Source organism: Pimephales promelas, chromosome 17, assembly GCF_988280905.1.
Source record: "Pimephales promelas chromosome 17, fPimPro1.hap1.1, whole genome shotgun sequence".
Classification (NCBI taxonomy): Eukaryota; Metazoa; Chordata; class Actinopteri; order Cypriniformes; family Leuciscidae; genus Pimephales; species Pimephales promelas.
Genome location: NC_142785.1, coordinates 30,897,680 through 30,922,295, shown reverse-complemented (window position 1 = coordinate 30,922,295; position 24,616 = coordinate 30,897,680). Strand labels below are relative to the sequence as shown.

Sequence of the window (24,616 nt, the reverse complement as noted above, 5' to 3'; positions counted from 1 at the left end):
AGTAGTTCACTTTTAGAAAAGCTTTTGTTGATAATTTACTCACCCCCATGTCATCCAAGATGTCCATGTCTTTCTTTAGTCGAAAAGAAATTCCAGGATTTTTCTCCATATAATGCACTTCAGTGGGAACCAAACGGTTCAAGGTCCGAAAGACAGTTTCAGTGCAAACTGCAACCTGTTCAAATGGCTTTAAACGATTCCAGATGATGAATAAGGGTCTTATCAAGTCAAATGATCATTTGAGGGCTTATCAAGATTCATTCATTTTGATGAACGATTCTAACTCGTTCATCAAAATGAACGAATCATTTTCAATCAATAAGGAATCTTATAACGATTCGTTCATTTTGATGAACGATTCAAACTCGTTCATCAAAATAAACAAATCTTTTTGCGAGTCGTTTGGTTCATTCAACGAACGAAACGAACGAATTGACTCTGAAAAATATTCGTTCATTTTGATGAACGAGTTCGAAAAGGAGAGTCACGAACGCGCATCACAGAACAGAGCAAGGCGACCATTTGAGCTTATAAAACTTAAACTTTGTTACTTTTTTTTATTAAATGAGCGATCGTTTCACTTGATAAGACCCTTATTCATTGTCTGCAATCGTTTAAAGCCCTTTGAATATTTTGCAGTTTGCACTGAAACTTTGGACCTTGAACCGTTTGGTTCCCATTGAAGTCCATTATATGGAGAAAAATCCTGGAATGTTTTCATCAAAAATCGTAATTTCTTTTCGACTGAAGAAAGAAAGACATGGACATCTTGGATGACATGGGGGTAAGTAAATTATCAGCAAAAGTTATCTTTAAAAGTGAACTACTCCTTTAATATCACTGCAAGATAGAGCCTATCATGGATGATTGCTGTTATAAAAACAGTAGCCACAGCAACCTGATGTTCAATACATTACATTTACAAAAATCACCAAGTTTACAGTTGTACAGTAGACTGTTTACAGTTGCCAAGAAATGTATGAAACAATGTGAGGAAAATCAACCCGATCACACTAAATGCGTCTTTATAGCAGGCATGTGTATTTTTGTGTAATTTATACGCTAAAGTGAGTTTTTACGTGCATAGGATACGCATGGGTTGGTTAGGGTAGGTTTTGCAGTGGTGTGGGGTGCGTGTGTATTGCATGCGAAAACTGCGTCTAATATGCACGTAATAAACAAATTTACGCGTAAAAATTAAACGACAATACACAATCTGTGTTATAGAGATGCATTTACGTGAGAACAGGCTGGGAAAATAAATAACGCGCAATATATTTATGCATTAATCATTTTTTGTAAAATAATATGAGCACTTTAATATATCATATTGTACATGTCCTCTACAATTCTGGACCTCAATTTGTACCATTACATCCTTGTGTTTTTTCACCTGGAAACACTTTTAACTGCAAGACTAAATGTATTTTGCAGGGCTTTACTGTCTTACATATGAATATAAATACTAAGTGAATTAAATCAAACCAAATCGGACAAAGATGATTAACAAGGCTATTCACTGGACACCCTGCCAGAGCTTCATGGAATAATCGCAGCAATTTTCCCAGCGGTTTTACGCTAAAGCCTCCGCCGGTTTATACAAGCTAAAGGGAAACCGCAATAAATACCTTGAAACATTGACGGATGGGCTTATTCATTATTTAGCATGAAGAAGAATGGGGACAGTCAGGCCTGATAAAATGAACTATTTGTTCAATCCACAATCAATATGTGGCCCTTCTCCCACAACAATTATTCTGAAACAGCCAGACACATACACACACATTCGAGTACTCTGTTACTCAAACGAATGAAATCGCTTCTATGTGAGGTCATTTCATACAGACAGAGAAATTGAAAGCATTTCATTAGTGTAAAAGGAATTCCAAATGTGTCAATTGGATCCAAATGAGGAAAGCAGAGGAATTGTGTTAGATGCTCAAGCACAGTAAATCTTTTACATTTGTCTGTGGAGTATGAGCACTCTCCTGGGGAAAGCGTCGCTTCTAAAGTCTCCTTCACCCAGACGGGCTTTCAATCTGTAATCCTTTGTTGACATTTATCATACAGAACCAGAGAGACGGATTTAAAGATCAGAATTATGCACTCGGGCTATCAATCCAGTTAGGAATGCTACAAAACAGTCGCTAACTTCTGGTTATCCATAGTTGCCAAATCAGGAAATCAGGGGCTTTTCAAAGCTATTGTGTTTAACATATGCCGAATCTATTTTATTTAGCTGAATTGCACAAATAAAATCTGTTTTCTCAAACACTGACCTGTCAGCAATTTGTCAAACATAGCCCCCCCCTCAAATGCATGCTATTGGTTGAGTCTATACACTGTAAAAAAATGTGTTGGTTTAACTTAAAAAATGAAGTAACTTGGTTGCCTTAAAATTTTTTGTTAATTGAAATGGAAAAATTGAGTTAATACAACGAAGGAGATCGATTTAATCACCAGAAACTCTTATCTGAACTACATAAATTATTTAAGTTGATTTGACAAAAATGCACTGTAAAAAATCTTTTCATGATTTGTAATCACAACATTTTTATTTTTGTCAAATCAACTTAAATTATGTAGTTATGTAGTAATATTTTGAATTTCTGGTGATTAAATCAACCTCCTTTGATTTTTCCATTTCAATGAACTTAAAATTGGAGGCAACCAGGTTACTTCATTTTTTAAGTTAAACCAACAATTTTTTTACAGTGTAGGCACCCAAACAAACAATGATATTTCGAAGGACTTGATTATATGTCTCAGTAAATTATAAGTGAACATATTTTATCACTGAAAATATTACACACATCACATTTAAAGTTTAATAGCCGACTAATATTTCCTGTGTGATCGCAGTATAATCTTTCCAGACGTGTTTAAGTTGACGTAACATCTTGGTATATTAGCAGTGCTTTATTAGAAAATCTAACAATCAGACGATTCATCCTCTCTACATGCATTTAATAATCCACCCTGCACAATGCACACTTTTATGCGATCCATTTTAAAGAGACAAATTAGTCTCGTAGGAAATGACAGAGTGAGTGTTGAGAATGTCTTGATAATGGTCTAGTAATACTCTAGTACTCTGACTTCATATTAAACCCTGGAGCTAATTTCCCCACAGAATGCACAAGAGGGCACTCACATTACTTTTTAATGCATATCCACTGGACTCTTTTGGGTTTCCGCTTATTTATTTCTCAAGTGCTGCCAATGAAAACCATGTTTCCCAGAGCAAACCTGTGTATTCGCTCAAGCCCCCAAACACACCACGTAGCTCTCCATTCCTGAGAAACATCAAGCCTACATCAGAGTGTGTTTAAGGGAGTGAATACTGTGGTTTTTAAACTTGCTGTATGTGTGTGCAGAGGTTAAATGAACTTTAATGGAAATAGGAAGAGTGTTCCTGCACGTCGGGTTCGGCGTGGGCGTTCGGGAGGGAGCGGAGATTCAGCCAGATGCCGTTCCCATTAAAGCCATGACTCAAAAGTTGGAAGCCACCTACAGCGCAGCAGTGAAATGAAGGGAAAATGGGCTTCTGTCATGCTGGGAGGATTAGGCCACTCTACTGTAGAGATGACTTTCACAGAATGGAAAAGGAACTTCGCCCAGGTGTAGTTCTCTTTCAATCAGAGCCATAATGCAAGATTTGGGCTTATGCACATTCAACTTGGAAATGTGGCGTTTCCAACTTTCTACATGCACCAGTGGGACTTTCGACTTGGGAACTAGGAACTCTGATTTCACCAAGATGCCGGAGCACGAACATGGTGGCACCCAGGACGATGTACATAGTTAATGATGCACATTTAATTTTAAGCATATAAACTGCATCAATGACTCAAAGTTCCTACATAATATATATAAAAAAAGACCCGTTCAGCAATTATTTGCGGAGACAGGTGTGAAAACATGGAAAATGAGACATCTCTGTACACCTGTGCTAGTTTCTGTGTTAACCATCAAACACCTGCAAAAACTAAAAGTAGCATTGCCAATTTGTTTCCTTGTGTGTTGTCCACAAAAAGTTGAAGGATCACTCTTAGAAAAAGGGGTTCTATATATGAAGCATAGGGTTCTTCACTCGACTCCAAAGAACCTTTTATGCTAAAAAAAAAAAAGGTTCTATAATGTCAAGAAATAATCCTTTTGGGATTAGGTTCTTTATAGGCTATAATTCATTCATGTAGCTGTAATGTTTATTAAACTGTTTTTAATCATGCTGATTTTTGGAGGAGAAAAACTGAAATGGCACTATTCGTGTGATATTGATTAACTACATACAATGATTTAAATATATACATTTTCTAACCCTCATATCTTGAATTTTGTGATCATTCACATGCATTCATAAATACATTTTAGGGTCTTGATGTTTGTCAATAATATGAAATATTTAATCCGGAAAGGACAAAACAAACGATAATGAATGAACCCAAAAGGTTCCATATAGAACCTTTTTCCTGGTTCTTATTATTGAACCCTTAAAAAGGCTTCTGTATAGAACCTTTTAGGAGTTCCAAATATGTAGCGCTGATAGAACATTTTAAGGTTCTATATAGAACCTTTTCTTCTAAGAGTGATAAATCAAGCATATCCCACATCCGACATGGAATGGAACGCACCATTATCCCGGATTAAGCTCAGTAATCACTCCGTAAAAATACAAGGTAACCTAAAATGTACTTCAAGTGATAAAATCTGAATATTAAGTTCAAAATATTAATATGGTTTTATCCCCAATTGCAAAACTACTTAGGACTGCTTGTACAAACCTACATAGGTAGTTTTTACCTGGCCACCCCTTATACCAAACAAAGGGCTAACTGTGTTATGTTATGACAACGTCAGTAGTCTTAGATAGAAACAATCCACATCATACAGTAAAAAGAGCACAGTTTTATGTTCTATATATACAGTGTTATCACTGGTTTCATAATTCAGTCACTAATTGCATATCTCTTCCCTGGCTTTGCTTTGAAGTAGTCAGAATGAGCTGAAAGAACTGCAATCAATTCATTGCAGGCTATATCAACATGCATGAAGGCAAATTGAACTTGTGCTTGATGTCAAAGTTTGTATGGAGGTCTGAAGTCCACCATCGGTTCATGTGCATTCATGAATACAACAGATGAAAGACTCAAAGTCAGTTAAACTGAAGGTTTATGCAAGGACTTTTTAAAATATCTGTAAAACTTAATTAGCACCAAACAAAGAAGAGAAGGTTGAAAGGTAAAATGGGGTGATTTCTGATATTAAAAACAACAACACAATTGTGCAGGCGTGAATTATATATATATATATGAAGAGTTCAGATGTAAAAGCCTTTAAATGCCATTTGAAATTTTCTTCTTTAATGATGATTTTTATCAATCTTTATCAATCGATTTTTATCTTGTATATTTAAGTTCAGTGATTTCACTTAAATGGCAATGATAATTACCTATTAATTGTTATTTAAGTGAAATCACTGAACTTAAATGTACAAGTTTGATAAAAATCATCATTAAAGATGAAAATTTCAAATGGCATTTAGAGGCTTTTGCATCTGAACTCTTCATATATATATATATACTGTATATACACTCTAAAAAATGCTGGGTTGTTTTAACCCAATTTTGGGTCAAATATGGACAAACCCGAAATGTTGGGTTAAAAATGTAATGTAAAAATTTAACCCAACGGCTGGGTTAGTCCATATTTGACCCAAAGTTGGGTTAAAACAACCCAGCATTTTTTAGAGTGTATATATATATATATATTAATTGGCATGCCGTGACGGCCAAGTATGGTAACCACACTCGGAATTTGTTTGAGGCCCCGTCCACACTACTGCGTTTTCATTTAAAACATTTTTTTTTTTATTAAGGCTATAAATTAATCAACAGCATTGTTTATAATATCCATTATCCATTAAATAGATAATTTTTTTCCTAATTCTAAGTTATGCAAATCTGCCAATGTGAGCTTAATAAAATAACTGTTGTATTTTTATGTATGTATGTATGTATGTATGTTTTGCAATATTTCTTAACTTATGTGAAACATATATACAGCACTAAAGTATGTGAAAACTGAAATGTAAAAACATTTACACATGAAATCTTTGAAGTACTTCTTTAAGTGCACAGAGTGCATAAAGCTTTTAAATCTTGTAAGAAACTTAATTCGACTGAAGTTTGCTCTGAAACTTCATTATCATTAAAATGGGTTGCACTGTTTAGATTTAAGTGTAATAATGGCTCTTGGTGCAAACTGCAGTCTTATTCCTCTTTTCACTGTTTCTGGGCTTAAAGATTCATTAGTCCTGCTCCAAGATGAAGAGAGCCAAGGCCTTGAAGAACTGCTCAGCCCTTTATAAATAACACAGCACTCAGCCTCAGTGTCACTGCATTTTGTAAAACACACATTAACGTCACACGCAAACTCAGATCTATACACACGTCAGACATATGTACCATGTGCCGGGTTGTTGTAAACAAAAGAATAAACACGCTTGAAATGTTGCGTTCAGAAAGAGGCTTAGGAGGAAGCTTCCGGCAGCACCTCATTGTCTGCAAGAGACGAGGAAAAAGCTGCCCTCCATTCGGAGTGTTTTCAGTGTAAAGCATTAACATAATTTTTCCGACTGCGGTTCTCCCAGGACCTGCTGATGAAGGCTCTACCCATAATTCTAATTGCATGGACTGCATTCTTAATTAAAAGCGGTACAAATGGATTTTATGCCATGCCAAATTAAATCTAAATTCATTAGATATAAACCCCTTTTAAAAATTGATGCAAATATTTGAATTTTTCAAAAGTTTGAGCTCACGCTCTCCATTTTAGATGAGTGCACCATTATACAGGAGGAAAATGAATGTCTTTTTGTAAATGAATTATCTAGTTATTATGAAATATTTAACAAACCTTGGACGTAGTGTCCTTTATTTGGCCTGTCTTTCATATCGCTATGCCTTCAATATATCACTGTCTACACTGCCAGATAAAAGAGAATGCCAGAAAAAAAAATTATTTGATGCTCTCAAAACAATTAAGAGCTTTATATCAATGCAAACATAGATTTCAGCCTGATGTCTTCAACCAGAGAACCCATCATTTATTCTATTAGACTACAGACTGTTTGAGGATATAGACATGATCAAATAAAATAAAAAAAATACCCATATAAGATACAATTTAACTGCACTGAACCTCAACACAACTTCCAGTTACAACATTACCTCAAAATTGACACTGTTTACTTTTTTAAATACCCTTGTCTGGTCTTATTTTGCTCGATTCATTTGTTATGGAATCATGATACAAACAAATGGAAACTGTATTACATGGTGGTCATTTATATGTATTTTGAAAGAAGTCTCTTATTAGTCAAAAATATGGTAAATAACAAATTGTAATATTGTTAAATATCGTTCCAATGTAAAATAGCAGTTTTCAATTTTAATAAATTGTAATATGTAGTTCATTTCTGTGATGCAAAGCTGATTTTTTTTTTAAAATCATAACTATAGTCTTCAGTGTAACATGTCTTTACAGTCACTTCTGATCAATTTAGACTTTAATCAGATCAAAATATATTCCCATTTTATAGCAAACGAAAGCTACAATCAATGCGGTTAAAAAAAGATATAGTGCATATACTTCTGTAAAAGCCTTATGTCATTCTTAATGAACTGAATAGCCTCAAAGCTCTCAGAATTATTGTTTATACATCAACACTTTCATAAACACTGTTGCATTGCTGAACACACTCATCTGCACACTCTACCGTTTATGTTGCTACTGTTATAAATCAGTGACTTTTGCTTGTTGTGCTGCTGCAAATGTCTGCATGTGTGAACGGCCCTTTGGATTCAAGTATGGAGGGATGTGGGATGAAGGCAGAGGGTTAGCAAGAGAATGAGGGAGGAGGAGGAGGAGGAGTGTGTGGAAAATATGTTTCCACCAGAGGCCAAAGATTTATGGATGCTTCTCTGTGTCTTCTGCACTCTGCAGGGCTGCAGTCTCACAGTAATGGATAAAACAGATGTTTGACACACCAGCACCTCTTCATGGGTCTGCTGCTCTCAGAAAGGCCTTTTTTAACAGCGGCTACAGAGCTGAGCGGGGCAGTGAGGGGCAGAACGGAAGTGGAGGTCATTGTGAAACATGAGGCCCGGGATAAGAATCTCTTCAGTCATGTGTGCCACAGCTGGGCCCAAATTCCCCCACACACACACACCCCTCACGGAAAAGTCATATTTTATGTCTTTCAATGCTTTTCTTACTCTGACTAGTTAGCACTTTCTCTCCATCCCACTCACTTTTCACCATGCCCTTTCACTACTGTTCTCTTTAGGATAAACGTTGGACTAATTTACTATTTAAGAGTGTGTTTGACAAATACAATTAACAAGTTTCCTGTTTACATGTAATTACCACTTCATTGAAATCACTTTTGCACAGTGGTGGAGGAAGTACTGAATCTCAGTACTTCAGTAAAAGTACAAATACCCAGATAAATATTTACTTTAGTAAAAGTAGAAGTAACACAATGACAACCATACTTAAGTAAAAAGTAAAAAGTACTTTATTTTAAATGTACTTTAAGTATTAAAAGTAAAAGTACTTGCATAACAATTTATTATCTTAATGTCTATTTTCTAATGATTAATAAAACATTTAATTCTAACTCATTCAACCTAATAGCCTACTCCTATAATGATGTTCAATAATGATGGAAAAAAATGTCACCATTTCTGAAACAAGCTTGCAATTAGGCAATATCATGCTTATCCTTACTATATGTTAATAACTATGTTTGGCAGTAAACGCGATTAATTTATGGTGTAATTCTGAACCTCTTGGCTTGCCATAATCCTAACCAAACCAAACATATATTACACACGGTGTGTTTCCTATGCACGTAAAAACAAATTTTCGCGTATGAGTTGCATGATAAACACACTGCGTGTGAGACGCATTTAGTGTGACCGGGTTGATATACTGTATCTATGGCAACCAAACGTCACTGGTGAGACAAACGTGCAACGAACGGACGGTCAGATTACGTTTTGGCAGGGGAAAAACTGATCAGAAAATGTAACGAAAATGTAACAGAAGTTGTAGAAATGTAGTGGAGTAGAAAGTATAATAATTGCTGCAAAATGTAACGAAGTAAAAGTAAAAAGTATGCACTATTTATTGTACTTAAGTAAAGTAAAGATACGTGAAAAATGTACTTAAGTAAAGTAACGAAGTATTTGTACTTCGTTACATTCCACCACTGCTTTTGCACACTTTATCTAAACATAGTTGTGTCAATAGGGCTATTACAACAGCAGAAGACCACACTGGGTACCACGCATCTCCACTACAAATAGGAAAAAGAGGCTAAAATTTGCAAGAGCTCACCAAAATTGGAGAAAACGGTGCCTGGGCAGAATTTGGCGTAAACAGAATGATAACATGGATCCATCATGCCTTGTTACTACTGTGCAGGCTGGTGGTGGTGGTGTAATGGTGTGGGGGATGTTTTATTGGCACACTTTAGGCCCCTTAGTGCCAAATGGGCATCGTTTATATACTACAGCCTACCTAAGCATTGTTTCTGACCATGTCCATCCCTTTATGGCCACCATATCCACATCCACTGATGGCTACTTCCAGCAGGACAATGCACCACGTCACAAAGCTTGAATCATTTCAATTGAACATGACAATGAGTTCACTGTACTAAAATGGGCCCCACAGTCACCTAACAAACCTATATATATTTTTAAGATATATGTGTTATATGGTATATCATACCTCTATACACCTTTCCAGAATTGGTTTATACATAAAGATTATAGGTATAAGATTACTTTATGAAATTTGAGAGCAAAGTCAGTTCTCCACTGACTTGTACTTCTTTTAAACCAAAAACTTTAACACCATTACACTGTAAAAAAAAAATATTTTCAAGATTTGTTATCACAACATATTTTCTTTTGTCAAATCAACTTTATAATAATTTTTTAGTTGAGATAACTTATTATTTTGAGTTTCTGATGATTAAATGAATCTCCTTAATTGTATTAACTCACTTTTTCCAGTGCAATCAACTTAAATTTTTAAGGCAACCCAGGTTACTTACTTTTTTAAGTTAAACCAACAATATTTTTTTGCAGTGTAGTAATCACAGCATTCTTTCTTTTGTCAAATCAACTTAAATCGTTTATTTCGTTCAGATAACATATAATTTTGAGTTTCTGATGATTAAATCATTCTCCTTCATTGTATTAACTCACTTTTTCCAGTTCAATGATCTTAAAATTTTAAGGCAACCAGGTTACTTACTTTTTTAAATTAAACCATCAATATTTTTTACAGTGTATTTGTTTCAGGACATTCAAAACTATTATTGAATTCATTCGTAAAGAGCACAATGCAAGCAATGCCAAGGCCACGAGGCCTTCTCAATGCGAAGAATGCTAAAACTTTCCCTTGAATGCAGTTGCTAGGATAAAAGTGTTTGTAAATGTAAATGCAACGATCATATCGGAATAACATCTGATGAACGTTAAACGGAGGTTTCCGAAAACCTGAACTGACAGAGGAAGGATGTGGTCAACCACACAACTCTATCCTGCCCTCACTCCCACCCAATCCATCTTTTTCTCAATCGTTCATGAGTTGAGGATGTGTGGGCGTGTCTGTTTTCCTGTCCTCACCTCAGCTCTTCCTGTTCCATTCATTTACAGAGGGGTGAGACAGCACTGGGGGGAGGGAGACATATTTGGGTCTGCGCTCAGCACCTGAGGCGCCCCGGTGTCATGAGAACTCAACGCAGCCCTGTTCATTTGTGGAACATCTGTAGCACACAGACAAAATTATTAATAACTCTGCGTTCTCATCTGCCAAACGGGGTGATGAAGTGGCGATATAGTCCAGCAGCTAAACCTGAGAAAGGAGAGAGAGGGAAGGAAGAGAGATATTTAGTGCTACAGCTGAGAGAAGACAGATACTCTGCAAAGCTCTTTGGCATTATCTCAACATCGAGGGAGGTCTATGTTCGGCTCACACTGTCCATTACAGTACAATACTGTGGTGCAATGTACTGACAGACACTGTAAAGAATAGTAAAGTTTTCCCATAAGGGATTAAATCAATTAAATCAACAACAATTAGATTAATTGCTAATCACCTTTGACTCCAAAGCTTCAGAAAATATCTCAACAATGTCTCAAACTGTGCTCCGATCTGACAATATACCCAAGTGTGCTTTCAAAAGTTATCTCTCAATATTAACTCAAACAATTATAATGCTGTGCAATCCACTTATATAGCTTCTAATGACTTTTAAAAGACACATCTGATATAGCATAACTCCTTAAGAAGACTTCAGGCTTTGAAAGAGCAACCTCTGAGCAATAAAATGTTCCTACTGTAAACTGTTTAAGCACACTGCATCATATGCGTATTACAAAAAAAAAAAAAAAAAAACTGACTCAAGTTACACAGGGAGAACAACTCAAAAAAATCTCTCAGCTGTTGTCTGTTGACCCCACACAGTATGAAAACAAGAGGCGGAGAGTAAAAATAGGGTGGCTGTGATTGGCTGTCGTGCTTGAGACCCCTGATGATTGGGAGTTGTTCCCGAGGGTTTGCAGACAGGCGTTTATGCGATGAGGAGCCCTCGGGGACCGCTTTGCTTTTTCACTAGCAAAACAACTTTGTGCCCGAGTATACCCCACGGGGTTATTGTGTAGGTATTAGGGAACAGTCAAACACAGAAAGCAGAATTTGCTGACTCTCTTTTCCACATTACCTTTGGACGGAGGAGCTAAACACTCTTTTGGCAGCTTCTGAGAGCGCTCACAGCAGGGTGAACATAAGCTTTCTAGATATCATCCCACCATCAAAGATATTTCATTGAATACTTATTATTTAAAACATTATATATGTATATATTGGTGGTGGTTGAAGAGACTCCCCCTTCCATGTGTAACACACTGTGAGTACCCAGAAATAAATTAATTCAAACTTTAGCCAGTAAGCAACCGCCCCGAAAAAACACCCTAACCCACTTAGCAACACCCTAGCAACCACATACAGAAGAAACAAATATTTGTTAAATGTTAAATATTCAGAACACATTAACAACTGTAACACCCTGGCTATCACTCAGAACATAATAACTCATTTAGCAACACCCTAAAAACCACATTCAGTAGCAACGTGCTAAAAATTTCAGAACACTTTAACAACTGCATAGCAACACCCTGGCAATCACCCAGAACACCCTAACCCACTTAACACTCTTGGCAACTACATAACAACAATTTAACAACTGCATAGCAACACCCTGGCAATCACCCAGAACACCCTAACCCACTTAACACCCTGGCAACCACATAGCAACAATTTAACAACTGCATAGCAACACCCTGGCAACCACCCAGAACACCCTTACCCACTTAAACACACCGACAACCACATAGAAACAATTAAACAACTGCATGGCAAAACCCTGGCAACCACCCAGAACACCCTAATCCACTTATCAATCCTAGAAACCACATACAGTAGCAAGGTGCTAAACATTCAGAACAATTTAGCAACTGCATAGCAACACCCTGGCAACCGACCAGAACACATTAATCCACTACGAAACCACATAAAAACATGTTAAACATTCAGAACACATTAAACAACTGCATAGCAACACCATGGAAACCACCCAGAAATCCCTAAGCCACTTAGCAACACCCTAGAAACCACATAGTAAAGTGTTAAACATTCAGAGCACTTTAGCAACTGCATAGAAACACGCTGGCAACCACCCAGAATACGTTAGATTATGTGGTGGTGAGTTTTCCATAGGCAGTACCGCTTACGTTTTAATCAGAAAATGTTGTCCCATGCCTCTTTTATCAGCAGCCTCTTTTGTCTCATGCATAATCTCAAATCAATATTTTATGCCCATGTAATTATTTGGCAAGTAGTTTGCAAGTTAGCAGCCATAAGCAAAATTGTAACCATTGTAACTGAAACTGAATTTTTACATAATCTATAATCCACATTAAAATGTAGTTCATACTGAGACCTAAATACTATATTAGAAGAGCTCAAAACTCAAAAGACCGCCACATTAGCTTGGCACACCGCTAACAAAGGCTCGCCGTGCCAGCAGTGTGACTGACAGTGAGAGCCACTGGACGGATTAATTAGCATATAATGCTATTTAAGGAACAAGCATCTGTGCCTCTGCAAGTTAGCACACATCCAGCGCCACAGCCATCACCGCGATCTGCTCGTAGCCACGGAGATCTGGCGCAGTCCTTCCTGTCAGACAGCTGCTAATCACCCGCATTCATAATTGAAATGGAGGTGTAAGACTGCGTAGGTGGTTGCGTGTGTTTGCGAGTTTGTGGAATGACTGAACTTGGTGATGCAAAGCAACTACTGAGGCCATTTTATTCTGAAACATCTGTCTGTTTTGGATCCTTAAAGAAGAACTTGCCCAAGGCGTTTCTTTTAAGAAAAAGTAACTCAGCATGTTGGACATCTTTTTTGATCTAAGAAAGAGAGAACGCTGTGATCTTGCCTTGGATCTGGTGGTTTTTCCCTGGCCGTGACATTTTCCAAAAAGCCATTTAAAACCATAACTCTATGTGATACCCATAGATATAAAGTGAGCTCCAAAAGTCAGAGATAAACATCTCCATTCAAATAATGACATAAATAATGCTTGCAACTGGGATATAACTATTGTTTTGTTTTATTTTTTTACTTTCTATCTAAATCAAGGACTTCATTTCAACTAATTCCTATATGGCAAATCACTTGACATGGCTTATGTAAATCATTAAGGTTTTAATGTCACATTTACATAGCAGACTCTTTAATTTAATAACTTCTTGACCAGCTGGTTGATTCATTGAGGTTTTGTTCAGAAGCATCTGTGGCCATTTCGGTTAAGAACATATTACCTTCCATACTGCAAAAGCTTTTCACTCTTCCTGAACGAATAAAACTCTCCTGACCCATATTTGTCAATCTCATTCACAGGAAGGCACAAGGTAACCTTAATAATAAAGTACTTGCTGAGAACAATGTGAAGTCTGGAACCTAAACTCTCAGGCAGACACACTCACGGTGTTGTTGAATTTCTTTCCTAATGACTTTGCAGTTTGAGTTATTGCCAAGGTCCCCAAAAAAACCTAAATACACTATTAGACGTCCATCTGGAAATGTAATGCGCTGGACAAATTCTGTGCAGTTCTTGGTGAATTACCCCTTTAACCATTATACTGCCAAATACAAGACTGCTGCTGTGTTCTTTTTGAACTGATATATTGTAGCACTGAAAAATCTTATTTTGTAGCAGCAAATTAATAAGTTTGTTCAAGCCAAATTACAAGCATAAGTTTAAATGGCATAAAATCCCACATTCAGACTTTTGGATTGTGTAAGAGCACTAAACTAAGAACTGCTTCAACATTTATGCTCTTGTTTTTCTCAAGTTGTAAATATGGATGTTCAAGGCACTAATCTTATTCTTAATTGAAAACAGGCGTGTTGTTTAGACTTGTAGATCATGTATGTAGACATCATTAGCTTTCTGAACTTGTTCAGTCAAGTAAAACTGCCAGGCTAATTAAAGGCCCTGGAATCGTTTCTAACACCGACGGTAGTGTGTTTTCCTGAGTGCGAGGTAGGGTGCTGGGAACGTGTGGGGCCGCAACTTATCATTTGCTTGTCAGGGGAGGTAAATTGAACCCTCGGTGGGGCATGGCGATGGGTCAACAGGCACAATTCGTCTACCATCAACCACTTTCAAGTTGGATCCAGTGAGCGAGCGAGGGGAGAGAGCTACTGTCAATCAAACAGTGTGACAATCATTACTGGTTTGCAGCGAAGCAGAAAAACACGGTAATAAACAGGTCAGGCTGACTCCATCGGGCCGCTCGTACTGCTCAACAAGGGCACGGCCCTGTGGCCTCACCGGGCGTCAAATCCCCGTCTTCCTGTTTGACCCCATTACTAGAGCATGATGGGCCTGCCTGTCACCGTGCCGACTGCAACAGTCCGACGCGCCGAATCACTCTTTCCGACAGGTAAGCCGCGGCATCATTTATTTCAGCCGGCGTCCACGCTCGGCTTGCCATGGCGACGGGGCATCTTTAACATGCCGCAGAAGTACAGAATCCCTCCATTGTTTCTTCCGCAGTCACACTCGCCCGAAGATGACAAGAGACTGCGATCTGGAACGACGGAGCATTGGAGGAAAAAAAAAGTTACGTCAAGAGCTTATGCTGCCGGAGATTCAATGAAGGTGGGCCTCATTTGCTCTCCAGTGAGGTGTGAATTTGGCTGTCTACTCCGAAGATTCCTCCATAGACAAATAATGCACCCTGTCAGACACACTTTGCATGGCACACTCAAACAGAATGATACCAACCATGATTAAACCACCAAGCCGTACTTAATGGACAGTGGGATATATTCACAGTAGTGAGAATTATTCAGATAGATAGATACATAGATACATAGATAGATACATAGATAGATAGATAGATAGATAGATAGATAGATAGATAGATAGATAGATAGATAGATAGATAGATAGATAGATAGATAGATAGATACTATATAATGTACGGTAAATAACTGTGATAGATCTCATGGTACATTTAAAGTAATTTTACTGTGCAATAGATCAGAAAATGAAATATGGTTTATTACTGTAAATTTTAAGTTAAGTCTGTAAAACCAATAACATTGCTACCGTTTTTGACGGTAAAGGTCTGGCAACCACAGCTGCCGTTTTTTTACCGTAAAAATTTACGGTTTTATAGATAGATAGATAGATAGATAGATAGATAGATAGATAGATAGATAGATAGATAGATAGATAGATAGATAGATAGATATCCATTCTACATACGTAAATAACTGTGATAGATCTCATGGTACATTTAATATAATTTTACTGTAAAATAGATCGGAAAATGCAATACAGTTTATTACTCTAAAATTTTAAGTTAAGTCTATAAAACTAATAACGTTGCTACCGTTTTTTGACGGTAAAGTTCTGGCAACCACAGCTGCCGTTTTTTTTACCGTAAAAATTACGGTTTTATTTTTTAAGATATAGATAGATAGATAGATAGATAGATAGATAGATAGATAGATAGATAGATAGATAGATAGATAGATAGATAGATAGACTATGTTTAGATAGTGGACAAGTCTGCAAAAGAATACAATGAGAGATTTCAATAAAGTGGTAATTACATGTAAACAGGAACTACTGTATTTGTCAAACACACTCTTAACTAATAAATGATTCAAATGTTTATCCCAAAGAGAACTGATTGAAGAGAAATTCATTCAGATCAATTACCCACAATCCCATCATCTATACAGGCATGACATTTAATGTATTATGAACACAAACAATGCGTGCTTCTGTACGCCTCTGTGCTGTGTCTGTTTTTATTTGAATTTGCCTTTGGTCTTTGCTTCGCCTTTGAGGATTCGAGGCGGTCGGAAGAAGGGGCAGGTTTGTTGCTGCACTAGTGCATAATAAGAGTCGCGTCTGTGGCCTCGAACTCTACAAAGGCTCCAGATCTAAATGCTATGCAGTATATATGCATTCCTAGTACAAACACAGGCCGAGACTAGAGCCCTGGCGTTTGATCCTGAACCGCAGTGTTCCCTTTCATCTACTTCAAGCTTTCCAAAACTGTCCCCGTGACTTTCCTCACAGAGAAGTTCTGATTACGACTCATGATGGTTCTCCAGCCACAGGTGCGCAAGATCCACCCGCCTCATCCTAATATTCAAGGCCTTTGTTGTTGTATCATTAAGTTTGTTGTAACGATGCTGCTACTCTCAAAAGGTTTCGGTTGTTTTGAGGCACGGTTGGTGCTTTACAGTCATATCTCGCACTTTAGAAAAGAAACAGAGATTCTCATTATTTGCTCACCCTCATGTCATCCCAAACCCAAATGCTGCTGCTGTTGTTTTTTTAAGAGAAGCATGTTTGAGTCTAGCTGTTTAAATATTGCAATGCAACTAAATGTAAGAAACTGTTCACTAAACATGCATTAGTTCATAATAGCTCTTTTTGTTTGTCTTTAATCAACCTCCATTTTTGTTAAACCTTAACAAATAACAGAATGGAACAATTCCCTGACCATGCAGAAACCATGTCCTCCAACTTTCTAATTTAATTTAAAATGGCTAAAGGTCACATAACCAGTGCTGATTATTAACTGGGTCAAGTACAGAGGAAGTCAAGCATGTGACCCCGGCCTTAATCGAAGTAGACTACAACAGCTCTTTCTGATACTCTTGATTCATGCGTCTCCAAACTAACATTGTTGACCTACATTGATCAATCCACACCTTTTCAAGCTCTTACTCAACAAGAAATAAATAACAAGTTGGACAATTATCTAATTATGGGACTGTAAATTTAATGTGACCTCTTGTCGAGTGGAGAATTAATCAATGTTTTATCGAGTCTGTGCATTCATGTGCTTCAGCAATGATTCATACCTGTAACATGCAACACATTTCACTTGATTGATTGGATTTTTATACAATAACATGCCATTTTTTTATTTAATACTCCTTTAGAAATGAGTTATGTTGAACTGATAGCATGACACCTCATGCAGGATTGGCATCTCGTGGATTATGAATCATTTGCTCGCTTCAAACAAATTAAACCTTTTTTTTTGAGTAATTATAAACACCTTCTGTATTAATGATGGAGATTTTCAGTGACCTTATCTATAGCTTATGTAGGCTATAACTATGGAAACTACAGAATGAAACATAAAAAAGGTAATTGTGACTTTTTATCTCACAATTCGGACTTTTTCCTCACAATTGCGAGTTTACATCTCACAATTCGGACTTTATTTCTCAGAAATGCGAGATATACAGTCAGAATTGTGAGATCTAAAGTCAGAATTGCGAGATATAAAGTCAGAATTGCGAGATATAAAGTCAGAATTGCGAGATCTAAAGTCAGAATTGCGAGATATAAAGTCGCAATTGCGTGTTATAAAGTCAGAATTGCAAGATATAAATTCACAATTGCGTTATAATGTCAGAAATGCATGATATAAAGTCGAAATTGTGTGCTGTTAAGTCAGAATTGTGAGATATAAATTGGCCTGAATTGGCCTGATAAATGATAAAAAAAGTCAGAATTGTGAACTTTTTTTTCTCACAATTGCAACTATTTCTCAGAATAGCAACTTTATATCTTGCAATTGCGACTTTATTTCTCAGAATCGCGAATTTCTTTCTCACAATTCTGACTTCATATCTCAGTCGATTTGTTCAAACACATTGATTCATTCAGAAACCAAACAAGTGACTTCATTGAGTGAATGAAACAAAACCAAATTTATTAATAAAAAAATAATGTTGATTCAATTACAATAAGACTGTTTTCATGAGTGAACCACTGAATCATTCCCGCAACTGAATTGATTAGTTCAAAAACACTGATTCATTTAGGAATGAGTCTTACATACATATGGAGAAGCGAACAATTTGTCAGAATCACTGAATCATACTTGAAACAAAAACGATTCATTTAAAAACGCGGATTCTTTTAGGAGAGAAAACACCATCCTTGACCCAAGTTGGATTTGAACTTCAGTCACCAGAAGCGTCACGGCCAGGTTACGCTTCCTACAACACTAAATAATTGTAAAGTAGGTTTAGTGCGTTTCTAAGTGGAAAAAAACACATGACTTTAAAAGTCACCCCATTCATCGCCATTTAAACACGCTTTCCCATAGTCCTCGGTTAAGGTCCTCAAAATCCAATCAACGTGTCACTGAAATGGCTCTTCTTCTGCGGAGATTAAGAGCGCCTCTATTACCTCCGTTTTAGCCGTAGACCCCGGCACACATTTCCATACGGCTATTAGTAACACCTGGAGTCTTTCACATTAGTTGAGGATCTGGCATCATAAATTCCGGCCTATTAATGATTATTCTGACTTCTTGGGATAAATGGCTCAATGTTTTTGATAATGAAAATATACACTCTGCTCAGAGAGCCCGTTCCTGCACTCACATTACCTTTGTAATGTACTTCATGGTTGATCATATCAGACGACGTCATAACTTTTACCAAGACGGACTTATTAACTCAGAAATGCAGTTGAGAGTCTGAGATTCTTCAAGCTTAAAGTCCCTGATTTAATGAAAGGTACTTACTGTCTCTGTACTTTATTTGAAGTGATTCTCTGAGCTTGGCAATTGGAAAAAAAACGTCAGAAGGTTTTACTGTAGAGTCGAAACATGTGAAATACGGCCTCCTCTATGTGTTGTTAATTTTGGAAGCTCATTTACAGTGTCATTTATGATAAAAATCTTCATACTGGTCCTCATGTTAGAATATGCTACAACTGTGAACAAGATTCATGCATGAGGATTTATTTGAAATGGGACATTTTTATAGTTGAGTTAGGTTGACCAGCTAAACCAGAGGTCAAAAATTTGCAATCGCCTTCCGGATCCAGAGCCAAGGTTGGTTCCACAAGGACCATGAATCATTTAACATAAATTAATATGACTATTTTTACTCCACACAGAGAAATAGAGCATCTGGAATGACTGAAACTGAAACACCTTTTTTTGTTATTCTGCAGTTGGAACAATTATATTGTGAAATATATGTTTAGCAGATAACATACATAATATCAATTTGAATGGAACTGAATTATTTGCAATTCTATGCTGGACATATTGGAAAGACTATTTCAACAATTTATAATTTTTTTAATTTATCTGTATACATGTTTGTCAAATTCAAATGAATTTTCATAGTCATACAACATATTGGCAAGAGTTTTGAAACCTTTGCCAAATTAAACTTTGAAGACTGGATCTCTCCTCCAACTTTTAATTGGATACCCTTTGCATAATGAATGCTAAACACAATAAATCTGGTCTCTCCATTTGCACAAAAGAATCCAAAAAACAAAACAAAGAAAAAACTGTATAACAAAAGTCTCGGTCGTCATAGATTCACCTCTTGGCTAAATACAAATAACTTGAGTAAATTTCAACATTTCAAAGCAGACAGATGGACAATAAGGAAAACATAAGGGAAATTTTTAAATTTAGCACCTACCCAATCCATTTTTTGCTGGACTTTATGTTGCATATTCTCTGCCTCAACTGACCAACTGGCTTTTACAATCTAGTCAATCTGCTAATGAACCTGGGTGGCAGAGGAACTGGCAAAGAAAGTCTACTGAGACAACTGAGGGTAAGTTAGGGACTGAATTTAATACAAGCTTTCTGTATTGCATTGGCTTTTTCTAGCCACATCAGAAGCTTCCAAACTAAACGTACTAGTGATTTTCTATTACAGTGGAACAGTATCTCAAATGCCGCCGTAGAAAATAACCGCACTTTGGTTCTATCCCATGACTGGCAGCGGTGTGCAAGAGGGACTCCAACATTTTCCAGAATTATATGTGGCTCGTATCATGAAAATTGATTAGTTCAGGGAAAAATGTGACACCGGTTAATCGAGACCTTAAATAAAAGATATAATTCACCGGGCATGCTGAAAATTGTCACTCTCAGCGCTTTTATGACTGTGCCAGCCTTTATGACTTCAAAGAAAATGTCACTGGCAGCAAATGACGTGCTACTGAATAACGTCGTTACGGAGAGGAAGACATTTAAAACTTGACGGTCTCTACAGTGGAGGGAGTACTTCTGCTGAACATACATTTTCTCCAGCCGAAGAGGCTAGACAAAGATATCCAGACCCTTGTCTTCTGTCAGATTCTGCTGGATAATTTCTATCTTCCAGAGCTGATCAGCCAGGTCCTCCTAAATTAAGAAGTCTTTCTCTACTGGAGCTAGATGAGAGCCAACGAGAGTCATGTAGGACTCTACAGTGTGGACGTTACCTTACAGATGGTCGGCTGGTCCCCCAGCCTGGTCAAGCTATGTTGGACGATTTTAATGGTTGCAGAGTTAATCCACCAAGCCAGCAACCACTTAAAGGGTTAGTACACACAAATTAAAATTATTCCATAATTTACTCACCCTCCAGCCTCAAATGCATCAGTGCCATTGTTTTGTCTCAAGATGCAAAACAGTACTTTTTTTTTTCTATGGCACATTTATAAAGGCTACTTAAACATACTAATTGAACTAAGCCCTAATCCTGGCTTAATCTAAGCCTTGTCTGTGAAACCAGGCTAATGGCAAACAATACTTAATTGCACTGACATAGTATGATACAGTACGATTTCCAAAAGTTTGCATTTCCAGGCCACCAAAACGCCAATGTTGTGTAAATGAATGGCTTTTTTTTTTTTTTTTTTTTTAAACAGTGTTGTGTAAATGTACTCTGAATTGCAACCCAGTAAATCAATTTTTTCTCCTGGTTTATAGAAGTCTTCATATCCGTTTTCAGTGTGTGTATTTGCTTGCAAAGTACCGTTGTATTGTTTAAAATTATTCCAGCATTTAATTAAGCACAATATGTTGTACTCTGCAACGTTGACAAACACCAGAATAATAATCGAACAAACGCCTTGATTATACTGTTAGTTTAAATCTTTGACTTTTCCTCTTTAAATGCTAATCTTTCACCCTGAATCTGTGCCTAATCTTCTACATCTAATTTACTATGATACAGTTGATAAAATACTACTGCCATGTTTGCATGCAAAGCTTGTACACAATTAGTGTAGACAGAGAAAATAAATCAATATCCCCAATCCAACTGTAAAAAACAATTAAGGAAAGCAGCCTGGCTGCGAAAATAGCAGTAAATATTAGTTATCAACCACTTCAGAATCCACCGCGGAGAGCCGTACCCAGAATGCACTCTGCTCAAGTGCATGACTGCAGCTAATACTAGACGCACAACAGAGGTGACAGATGCCAATAACAGTGTTCGGAAACATGTGTGTGTAATTGAGAGATTTAATGAAAAACAAAGCAAAATGAGTCTCGGGCAACATGAACATGGAAAACGAGTGAGTTGGGTGAGGTCATACGGATATGGCACAAACGAAATGCTGCCATGTACAAGGTCATGGCTATTCTCTTGCATTTCCTCAGGACCAAAATTCTCGCCCTCTATTGTTTCACTAGATTCTTTTTGCATTTCTATTTCAGCCGTTCACTCATCGACTTGCGTGGAGATGAATTACATTGGCATTATGTTCCAAACAGAACAATGTGTGACCCTTTTGTTTTCAAAGTTCAATGTTAACATAATACATTGTTTTATTAGGCCAGATGAGAACCCTGGAATAAAAATAATTGAACACTTCCTCGCTTTAAGCAAATTTGGACCTGAACTAACATGATAGTAAAGTTTAAAATGAAATGCATGAGAAAACTTGAGCCACCACTAAATCTGGAAATAGCAATATTTCCACTTTCTAATTAATTAGAGATGATCACTAGAATGTCTTAACACAAATAAACCATTTCATTTTACTTTTATTATCACAATGAGATCATGTTATCACTCGCTAGCCTCAATACTTTATACATTGAACTTTTAAATAAACATGTCTGCAATGTCCTGACAAAACCAAGATACACTCCTTACTTTTTCTTGTAAGATATATCTTTTAGCTCTGTAACCAACGAGATAAACTATTGATGCAGGAAGCTAATAAACTTTCACCCTCTTATATCATAAAATCTTGTCTTCAGTGTCTGCTTGTGAACGGTGACGGGTACACAGAGAAGAGCCAAGTGAGTCTATTAATTGGAAAATGCCCTCATTAAAAGATTCAGCTTATTTTAGCAGCAGGACAAAGACCCATAAACGTCTTCATGATTATTATGGTATGTATTTCAATGTTAAAGCCTTCTGAATTCAGTAAAAAAATAAATAAATAAATAAAAAACACTTACATATTTGGTTAATTTAGCTATCATTACAGTAAAATCTAAAGGTAAAGCTCTAAATCAAAGAAAAAAGGTTAAATAAAAAGCTACAAATTTGTTCCCTTAAAAAGGTGAAAAGTAACGGGAGAAGGTTGAAGAAACACGCAACTCCCGCCTTCACTCGTCTGTGTTGAATGAGCTTTTGAACAATGTATACAAAAAAAAAAAACAAAAAAAAACAACATATTCAATATTCGTGCACTCATCAAATTCAAGACCACAGTCACAATAATGCATTCTAAATGATCATTTTAACTCAAATTACCACATGAAATGTTTAACCAAAGTTATCAAATAACATTTGAATACTCCTTTTCAAATGAGTTCTCACATAACACTAAAATGAATTATACTTTTAACAGTATTCAAAAGCAGAACATGAACTCACGGTCACCCTTATAGTGATAAATACACAATAAACCTTACAGCAAAAAATACGTGTAACTAGTATAGCTAGTTAAAACGCAGACGACGCAGAAACACTCATATTTGGCGTGACTTGAACACGATGAAGCCACGAGGTCTGCGGCTGCTAGCATAATGTTACACATCATCTGAGTTAGCATGAAACTCTTTAACAACATGCTCAAAACGGCTCTTTTACTCATAAAACAGTAACATAACAAAATATACTATCAACATGTTAAAGTTTACATTCCGTTGTGAGTGGCAGTTACCTTAAAAAGGGGGAAGTAACTGGAGAAGGTTGAAGAAATACACAATCCACGCCTTCACTCGTCTGCTGCATTGAATGAGGAAGAGAAGCGCGTTCCCCCTACTGGAGACCCAAGGCATTACCAACACATCGACGAATAATCGACCCATCAAAGATCAGCATTATCATTCCAATTTATTATTCGTTGACTAGTTTTAAACAGTAACAAAACGTAATACACATTAACAGGCTATTGTAAATGGAATATCTTGAAAATGTAATTATTAACTTATCAGATGTGGTATCAAACTGAGTAAGGAACTAAACTTTAACATACCACCTGTCACATATATACACCTAATTTTCTTTATTCGTAATATATATATATATATATATATATATATATATATATTTTTTTTTTATTTTTTTTTACTTGTACCCTTATGTTTTCTTGAAATTGTCTCATCTAAACAATTCATAATTCACAGCACGTCTGAATTCACGAATTATGAAGTAACTGTAAGTGAGATTTATCGGGACCCTCGGCTTCTGTGGAATAACCGCTGTCTGGGACGTCCTCACCAACCCTGCAAACACTCTCAATGTTGGTATTACTTTAATGCCAGAACTCAAACTTTTATTGGCCAAAAAACTGCATTACTGGATGCCCACACTGCATGAAACACACCACAGGTTTTGCTCCGCAACTATATGAATATTTCAGCGTGTCAGTTAGCCAACGGATCATTTGGCTTTCCAGAGAAAGTAAACAGACATAACATCGTACACAAACATGGTTTTACAGGCACTGAAATGCAGACGCAGCCTGTGGAAATACACGCCATTGACACCATCATCAGGCCATGATGTCAATAAAAACTCCTTCATATAAACATTACTTTTGGACTGTGAGAGAAAGACGGACAAGGGAATATTTAGTAATATGTTTGGATCTGGTGACATTGCTAACACTGAAGCAAAACATGTATATGTAAGACAAATATCTTAAATA

General features: G+C 36.7%; 1 long non-coding RNA gene across 2 annotated transcripts in view; it reads right to left on the bottom strand.

Annotated features, from left to right (window-relative positions):
- LOC148971537 (uncharacterized) overlaps positions 1-23,849 on the bottom strand; it is a 66,154-nt gene extending 42,305 nt beyond the window's left edge. The window contains exons 1-2 of one of the 2 annotated variants that reach the window (XR_016146937.1): positions 23,627-23,849; positions 10,707-10,935 (exon numbers count right to left, since the gene is read on the bottom strand). This is a non-coding gene — a long non-coding RNA (uncharacterized LOC148971537). The remainder of the gene's footprint in view (positions 1-10,706; positions 10,936-23,626) is intronic. The other variant, XR_016146938.1, reaches the window with a different exon arrangement.
- Positions 23,850-24,616: the final 767 nt, after the last annotated feature.